The sequence below is a fragment of the Leuresthes tenuis genome, unplaced genomic scaffold, assembly GCF_036924035.1.
Source record: "Leuresthes tenuis unplaced genomic scaffold, fLeuTen1.0.hap1 SCAF_20, whole genome shotgun sequence".
Classification (NCBI taxonomy): Eukaryota; Metazoa; Chordata; class Actinopteri; order Atheriniformes; family Atherinopsidae; genus Leuresthes; species Leuresthes tenuis.
In genome coordinates, this window is record NW_027325374.1 from 22,372,139 (window position 1) to 22,381,016 (window position 8,878).

At 41.0% G+C, this 8,878-nt stretch overlaps 1 protein-coding gene and 1 long non-coding RNA gene across 2 annotated transcripts in view; one reads left to right on the plus strand and one right to left on the minus strand.

Moving 5' to 3' along the window:
• tdrkh (tudor and KH domain containing) overlaps positions 1-926 on the minus strand; it is a 35,155-nt gene extending 34,229 nt beyond the window's left edge. The window contains exon 1 of the mRNA XM_072373587.1: positions 842-926. The gene's annotated coding sequence lies outside the window, so the exon portion shown is untranslated. The remainder of the gene's footprint in view (positions 1-841) is intronic.
• Positions 927-1,005: 79 nt separating this feature from the next.
• Positions 1,006-4,829, plus strand: LOC140278553 (uncharacterized). Its single transcript, XR_011909203.1, has 3 exons — positions 1,006-1,368; positions 2,652-2,808; positions 3,769-4,829. It is a non-coding gene; the product is annotated as an uncharacterized lncRNA (long non-coding RNA).
• Positions 4,830-8,878: the final 4,049 nt, after the last annotated feature.

Here is an 8,878-nt window from a genome sequence, read left to right on the forward strand (position 1 = left end):
GAGCAGAGCTGCAGTTATGTAGCACAGAAGTTAAAACAGTGAAATCTAACATGAGGGTTCTCAAACATGCTCGTAATACAAACTTCTCAACAAAAATATATTTGTAATGCACTAAATTCTTGACACTGGAAAGAGTAGCAACTCACAATGTAAAATGTTTACATTCTGCTATCAACCACATGTTACAGAGAAAAAACAAAATAATGTAGTAGTATTTAGCTGCATCCATCTTCTATACCGTCAATCGGGTTGCATTGTTTTCTTGTTTTTTTTTTTTTTTTTTAAATTAAACTATATGACAGGTAGGGTTGGTAGTGCACTGTTCACTTTGGAACAGGTGCTGGATAATTGTGAATTTAGTTGCCGTTCTAATGTTTAAGTCAAATTACATCATCTCTATCTGCTGTCATGGAATTAAAGATATCCATGTTGTTTCCGTGATTTATTTTGGAAAAAGCAGCTGAAAAACTATTTCCTAAAAAATAAACTCCTCAGGAAGAACAGCTGCTAAATGCATATCGATAAGATTAGATTTCAAATAGATTTCATATTCACTGTTCTGTAATGGACTACACACACACACACTATAACCTTGGTTTCCGGGACATTTTACATTGCAACATATCGGTGTTAACAGCATCCAGTTCGCCGATTAATGCTCAGAGAATGTCTCAAACAAGCTAACTTCTTGGCTAACAGCTGCTAGTCGCTGGTTCAGGCATACAGATCAGTCATTCCGAAAAGGTAAAGGAAAATACACCCGCAATATACCATTGGATGTTTATAATATGTCACGTAATTTAAAATGAGCAGTAATGACATGCTACAATTAAGGACATACCAAGATACTCTGGCTCCTCTAGTCGACCCTGCTCGGTTGTCAAGCTAGCCAGGCAAAGAGCTAACAGACAGTTGTGACATCGAATAATGACCATTGTTTTCTGTGACTCTGGAAGGCGCTGTTGCCTCTTACCAGTTTATCTCAGGGTCCGATAGAATAGGAAAAAACGATGGGAGATAATTGTTTTTGTCTAAACTCTTTCCTTAACCTCGATGGAAAACTTAGTTAAATTAAGAAGAGGTGGTGAGATACGGAAGCGTATTGCATTCACTTTTAATTACATTTATTAGTAATTTATTTTTTGGTTTGTTTTTTGGGGGTAATTATTTCTGTTCTTCTGAGCAATTTTCCCTGTTTTTCTGACTATTTTTTTCCTGTTATTCTAAGTAATTTTTTTCTGAATTTGAGATACATCGAAATCCTACGAGAACATCCAACCTGCAAGTGACTCCTGTAGATCTATGGTGACTCCTGCCCTGTACATACATGACACATCTTCAACTTTCTACCGTAGTGGGTCAATATAGGTAAGGCATGTAGTTAGTTACACACTGGATATGATAGTCAGAAAGCAATAACTTACTTTGCTGTAAGACACTGTTTGTTATCAGTCTATGATGAAAATGTTTGGACATTAAAAATACATTTGTTATATTTTCACTGTTAAATCATAATAGAATTTGAATGTCTATGTGAATCTGCTCCTTACATAAAAATAATTTTTTTTTTTTAAAACAAATAGAATCACAGGTTGCCGTCTTATTTTGGATTTGCTATGAACCTGGCTTTTTTGGATGGTTTCTAGGGATGTTGCCAACACTTACCAAAACTGTCTGGATATCAACTTTAAAAACATCCCCATGGATGCCGCTAATCACCCGACGTGCTATAGCAGATATACGGACAAAAATCCAATCTCAAAGGCAGGCAGAAGGCTTGCCCAGGAGGCTGAGAGGAGAGATGTGACGAGTGCATCCCAGAGTGAAGTTCTCCCGTCGACAAACCCCAGTCCAACCAAAAAAATTTGCTCCAGGTCCAGTCTGCCTGTTCAAAGTTCTGGCTCTGTGCTTCCTGCGATCTGCATAATTTGCAAGAAAGCTGACAAGTACCTCACCAAAGAGGGCAAACAGCAGAAGGTCAATCGAACAAAAGCTGAAACTCTAACAGCTGGTCGAAGGCATTACTCAGCTGTGTGTTTGCACGTGGTGGGGGTGGGGGATGGTAATGAGATTAAAACAGAGTTGTGGTGTTTTGTCGCATCATCTCCTAAACTTTCATAAACTGAACATACCTGCTGTAAGGCCATGTGTTATAATGTTTTTGTGCAAAGACTTTAGATAAGTATTATCATGAAAGTTTATCAAAATTCGGCTCACTTCAGACAGACAAATTACTCTTCATCTATCAACACAGTGTGATTGCTCAACATAAAACATAGCCATATCAAGTTGAATAGAACATAGAAGAACTATGCATCACATCACTGAAGCCCCTTTGTTATTTCAAGGCAAGTTGCACGACGCTGCCAAATTGAAAGAGGATCATAGCATCCTACTGCATATTAAGGATTGTGTTGCTCTCGAGGTGCAGTACCACCATTGCTGTTACCAGAAGTACACCTGCTTTTTGACTCAACCTGCAAGACGAGAGTCACGAGACACAGAACGGCAAATTAATTTTTATTCTATTTTGAATAGGGCACACAATGAATGAAGCATTCTATACTTTCCTCCTCTGTTATATGAATTAACATTACACAACAGTGCATATAAACCATAACCATATTGTCTTGTCTTATTTGTGTTTTCAGAAATGAGCCAACATATGTCTCAAGTTATCAGTTGATTTGCGAGAAGGTCATCCATCAAAGACTTATGATCAACCAAGAGGTGCTTCGAATGATCAATCTGAGGAAGGCCTTCATAGAGACGGTGAAGTCGAATGAGGGCCTTGATGCCAAATTACAGGTAACTGCAATGTCGATGTATCAAGTTATAGCATTTGTGTTGTGCAAAGCCAGTGAGTATGATAAGCTTTTACTTAGTATGTATCAATTTACTTATTTATTTTGATTTTGCTTTAATATATTTGATTTTTCATTACTAACAATACTTTTTGTCTTGCCTCTTTTTAATCTTTACTGTTTTACTACTTTTTATGCATTTCATCATTCTTGTGTACTTTCCAGTGTTCCTGGAGCTCAGCCACACGTTAATCTGAATGGATGTGTGCGTGTATGTACTTGTGGTGCTGAAGATGTGATGTTGGAGACGGGGGTGGGGTGTATGGTGTGATGGGGGGGTTGATGGGCTATTCTTTTTAAAATCTGTAAAACACTTTGTGCTACTGTTATGGAAGTTTTCAATCGCTTCCTTCCTAATACCTCTGATGAGCAATGAAATAGAGAAACTTACTTTTTCTGCCGGCCGGCTAAGTTTTTTTATTCTTCGTTGCAAGGAAAAAGATCAGTCCACACCATTCAGCGGCAATGGTATGAAAAGATACAAACAAAAGAAATACAGAGCATTTATACCTTTAGATGTGTAACAACATCTCCAGAGGGGGGCAGGATGCAGTCTTGATGATAATTAAGAAACAGGAGGTTAAAACAATTATCTTGTCTGAGTGTTAATTAAGAGGTAAATAGTTTAAAACAATTAGCGTGTCTGGGTGATACAAATGGTTAATGTGGATTGGAGAGTCTGTCAGTCCTGAGACATAAAATTTACCATCACACTACATTTTATTGTATGAAAAGAGCTTGATAAAAAAAGTTTGATTTGATTTTGATATGATTTGTTATGTGTCCTGTGAGGCTCTAGTAATGTGTTGCTTAATTACTTTCAGTGTGTATTTATGGAAGTGATTATAGCCTGTAGCAAGGCAGTTCAGTAATGTCTAACTTCTTTTTTTATTGTGTGTTTTAGGCAGGATTTACTGAAGCGGCGTCTGCGTCAGGACTTCCCCCAGCTTGTTTTCTACCCTCCCACTAAAAGGAACATCAGTGAGATGGTGTTTGCTGAAACAATGTCCACTGACAAGCTTGTAGACATGCTGCCATGCCCATCAGGTGCCGAAACCACCCAGTCCAGTGAGCTGAGTCAGACGGAAAGCGAGCCTGACAAGATACCTACAACAGCTGAGAGTGTCAACACACCAGGCGACGTAAGGACATTGTATGCAGCAGCATTGTTTTTGAAAAAAAATTATTGACTGTCCTGGCATTGTCCTGTCCTGTCTTGTCTATGGCCCACCACTTCAGAAGATTTAGATATCAATGAAGCACAGAATGCTGTTCTGCTCGAACTATATAATCTTATGAGCTGGGTTGTAGGGGCCACTGAGGAGCCAACATTGGATCTATGTGACTGTTGCTGAGGACTTACTTTTAAAAGTGTTGTCCATTAGTCAGGACATTGTGTATCTTGCTTCCAACAGCCGCAAGCTGCCATACTGAGATCCTCACTCAAGCCAAAAATGTGTGCTCCATCACTAGGTGGACATGGGTGGCACTGTGATGACAAAGCTTTAAATGTCACATGGATGACACAAAACCCTGCCCCAGACAGTGTTTTACATGCCACCCACTGTTCCAAATGCAAGAATGTGAGAGAGCTGGAGAGAGATGATGATGATGACTGTCCAGACACAGACAGTGAGGATTAGGCTTCCATCATGGAACTGTGTGTGTGTTTGTACATTTGTAAATATACTTTTGGTTTAAATACTCTTTCTTTTTCTTTTTTAGTATATCGTACTATTTTTTGCAAATTTTATATATTTTTTTTACTGTTGTATATTTAACTTTTTTTGATGACGAAACTTTAAATGTCACATGGATGACACAAAACCCTGCCCCAGACAGTGTTTTACATGGCACCCACTGTGGCTGTAAGGAAAGTGCCTGTGAGACTGCCAGGTGCTCCTGTTTCTCAGCACAGATGTATGACAATGTACCACATGCAAGAATGTGAGAGAGCTAGGCCTCCATCAGGGAACTGTGTGTGTTTGTACATTTGTAAATATACTTTTGTTTTTTTAAAATACTGTTTTTCTTTTTTAACATATCATACTATTTTTTGTAAATTTTATATATTTTTTTTACTATTGTATATATATATTTTTTTTTTTGCGCGGTACACTTTGATAAGTTATCTTCATTATTGTTAACAAGCAAAGTCTGTACACAATCACAATTTCATTGGGCATAAATTCATGTTAAAGGAGGGTGGGGGTTACATTTCTGCATACATCTAAAGGCAGTACAAATTTTAAAAGAGCCAATTAAATACACCCAAATGACATTAGCACTGGCATTGATAAGGAAGCCCATTTCATATTAAGTTAATTCTATGTAAATTAGACTGCAGATAACAAAGATAACTCAATTGGAATAACTGGGTTATTATTATAGTTATGTACCTGAGATGCAGCGATCACATTTTTAGTTGTCTGCACCATAATACTGAAATCTGTAAAAACTGGAACCGGTTGACACTTACATGGCCATCTGATGATGTCAGAAGAGATTTTCTTTTATTTAAAATGATATTTTTATCTACATTATATGTAATGAAATATTCATAATATACAAAAAAAATATTATATGGAAAAATTATAATTTGTTGGTTGCTCCTAACACCCAAATAGCTAGAAGAAATCTAAAATTCAAGCCAAACTAAGACTAGGGTCTCAGGAGAATAATGTGTCATGCTATAAGACGTTTTTCATCACTAAACCCCATTTTTCTTGATTATTGATACTTTATCATCATTACAATGTATGTAGCCCTGATTAAGCTCGAGACGAGTCAATTTTGAGAACTTCTAGGGTGGCCTTCCTCATTAACGTAAGGTTGAACGAGGTCAGGAACGCTTTCAGCTGTCTGTTTACTAAAAGAAAGCACCGGATTGGTCTAAAATGACGTGTGACTGCGCGGCAAGGCTCACGGGCCATATTTAACTGCGCAGTAACCAAAATATCACTGCGATTTCCGAAAAATAGTACCAGATAATCAGCGTGATTACAGGACTCTTGTAGGATTTAAAGCGCCGAACAAAACGGATTTAAAGAAGTAAGAGTAGGTACTTTATCATTGAAAGATCCTGTAGATCGCATTTAGTGGAACGGGATGAAACGAAAACAGTGTTCACCTTACAGCCTATAGGGGACTGATGAGGGATTGAGATCAAGAAGGGAGAACACCTTGCCCATAAGCTGACAAGTCTTCTTTCCAAGAATAACCACAGCACCATACTTGGATATGAAATCTAAACCAAGCAATATTTCTTCTGAACGCATCAAAAACTCAGCAATAAGGGCAAGAGAATCAAAATGGCACACGGTTTGCTAGCACCCCCAAATATACATATCAGTACCATTAACAGTCGTAGCATGACCAGCATAAGTTGTTAAAGCACATTCCCCTCTAGTGACTGGAAGCCACAAGCATTTAGCAACAACAGAATGAGAGGCTCTAGTATCTATTAATAAACAACACTCAAACCCACCTATTTTAGATTTTAAGTAACGGAAACCACTGTAGATATAGGAGAGGGGATAAACATTTGAAAGCCCACTATAAACCTCACAATCTCTGCCAGAAAAAAGAAGGCTCATACCAATTATTAACACTGGCGGACATTTCATATTGCTTGGCCCAATCTGGCCATTCTTTTCCTGAAACAGAAAAGGTCTCAGGCATAAAAATGGGCAGAAGAGTTGCAGCTACAGACCTGGCTGGCAACAGCAAATTCTGGCTCATGCCAGGCTCTGATAGAAGAAGTAGATTGTCCTTTTTTCTTTTTTTTTGGCTCTGACATTTTTGTCTACGCTGCTACCACTGTAATAAATCTTTGGGGTTTCAATACAGGCAAAAATAATTGCCCTCCAAGTTAGAGCAAACAGAAACTAGGATCTTTATCAAATACATAGACATCTCATTAAAACTCAGGAGGGATCATACCGGGGAAAACCCTTCTTTCCCCCAGGACAGTAAATGCTTCTGACAGCTATCACCACTCCAGCTCCATGCTAAACACCACTGGGGCATAACAATTTACTGTAAAACCCTCTTCAAGAGGCACTACCAAACAGACATGTGAAAATAAGGGAAGTCATAAAACTATCCTGCAATCTAAGTGTTGTGGGGCTCTTGAACATAGCCCTGGCCTGCCCCTGCCCCTAATGAATGCCAGCCAGTATTGAGCCCTGCTTGGGCTAGCCTCTTTCCTCACTTCCTGTCCTGCCCCTGCTGTAGCCCAATTGTGGCCTCCTGGTAGGTAGCTGCCTTATCTTGCATGCTAAGGCTTTTCCTTCTTTCTAGTTTTTTCGCTGAGCATCCTCCTTTCCCTTTTGAAGGTATTGATATTGCAAGCGCCTTGATCCTGAGCTCAGGCTTCCAAGGTGGTGATGAGTGGTATGAGCCCTTATTTCTTAAGCTTAGATCTTCCCACAAATGCTCCCATCCATAGACAATTAAAACCCACAGAGCTTTCTTCTTCTTCTTCTTCTTCTTCTTCTTCTTCTTCTTCTTCGTGTGAGAGGTGTGGAAGTGGAGCTGAGAGAAAGGCTTGGAGTGAAAGAGATTTTCTTACCTTTTATCTCTATCTTTGTCTTAATTTGTTTGTTTCATTAGTTGTGTTGGTTTTGAGTCTTTTGTGTAGTGGGTTGAAAGTTTAATTTCGTTTTTTTGTTGTTTTGTTTGGTGTGCCTCCCAGCCTTGCTGGGAAGCCAAAATGGCGTCCGGTGGCTTCTCCATGCTGTCACGGAAGCACGGCATCAGGGTTGGTGCCGGCTCTCCGTGCAGCGTGGAAGAAGTGGCGCTGGCCGTAGGGCAGGTGATCGGGCACGGCGCAGTTAAGTCTGCTGCCCGCATGAACAAGGCGGTGGTATTGTTTGTGGAGAAGGTGGAACAGGTGAAAAGGTTGGTGGAGACAGGCATCACTGTAAATGGGATGTTTGAGCCGGTGCTGCCGTTAACGCAGCCGGCCACGAAAGTCACCTTATCAAACGTCCCCCCTTTCATCAGTGATGAGTTTCTGATAAAGGAACTATCAAGACACGGGAAGGTAGTGTCACCACTCAGGAAGGTTCTGTCGGGCTGCAAGTCTCCCCTGCTGAGACACGTGGTGTCTCACCGCAGGCAGCTGTACATGATCCTCAATAACAAGGAGGAGGTGTTTGATTATCATGTCCGTGTAGATGATTTCGAATATATTCTATTCGCGACATCATCGTTTGTAAAGTGTTTTGGGTGTGGTGAGGAGGGACATTTGATCAGGGCCTGTCCCGGCCGCGGTGCTCCGGTCCGGCGGTGCGGCATGCGGCCGAGGCCGATACCGGGGGGGTCTGTGCTGCGGAAGAAACTGCAGGAACTGCAGAGAAACAGCAGGCTGAGGAGACCCAGAGCCAGGCTGGAGGGAGCACAGAGGTGAATGGTGAAGTTGGGGGGGGTGAAACGGGTGAGGTGACAGGTGATAAGGTAGGTGAAGGAGAGGGTGAATTGATCACAGAGGTGGGTAAAACGGTTGAGGGGAGTGAGATGGGTAAAGTTGGTTGTGAAGTGGATGGGGGACATCCAATAATAAGTGTGTTGGAAGGGGCAGGTGAGGATGTAGGTGTGTTGGAAGAGGTAGGGAATGTAACCGGAGGACTGTGTGAGGAGTCCGAAGTCGCAGACCAACAGTGTGAAATAAGTAAAAAACTGGAGACACAAGACACTGAAATACAAGAAAACGAGTTGTGCGAGGAGGGTGCAGTAGCTGACGCTGAGGAGATGGAGGCTGGAGAGAGTCCTGCTCCTCAGAAGAAGCGCACCAAAAGAAAGAATGTGGTGATTGTGATGGCCAGCGGTAAGGCTGGACGGCTGGCAGGCACACCGGGTGCTGCAGAAAGCAGGCCTGCCTGTCTGTCTGACAGCAGCGACAGCGAGGGGTGCGTGTCTGACAGCAGCAGCGTGCTGTCTCACACCCAGCAGACTGCTGTTCAGATGTATCCTCCTGCCATGCTGAAAGGTTTCCTACAGAAGACCAAAGG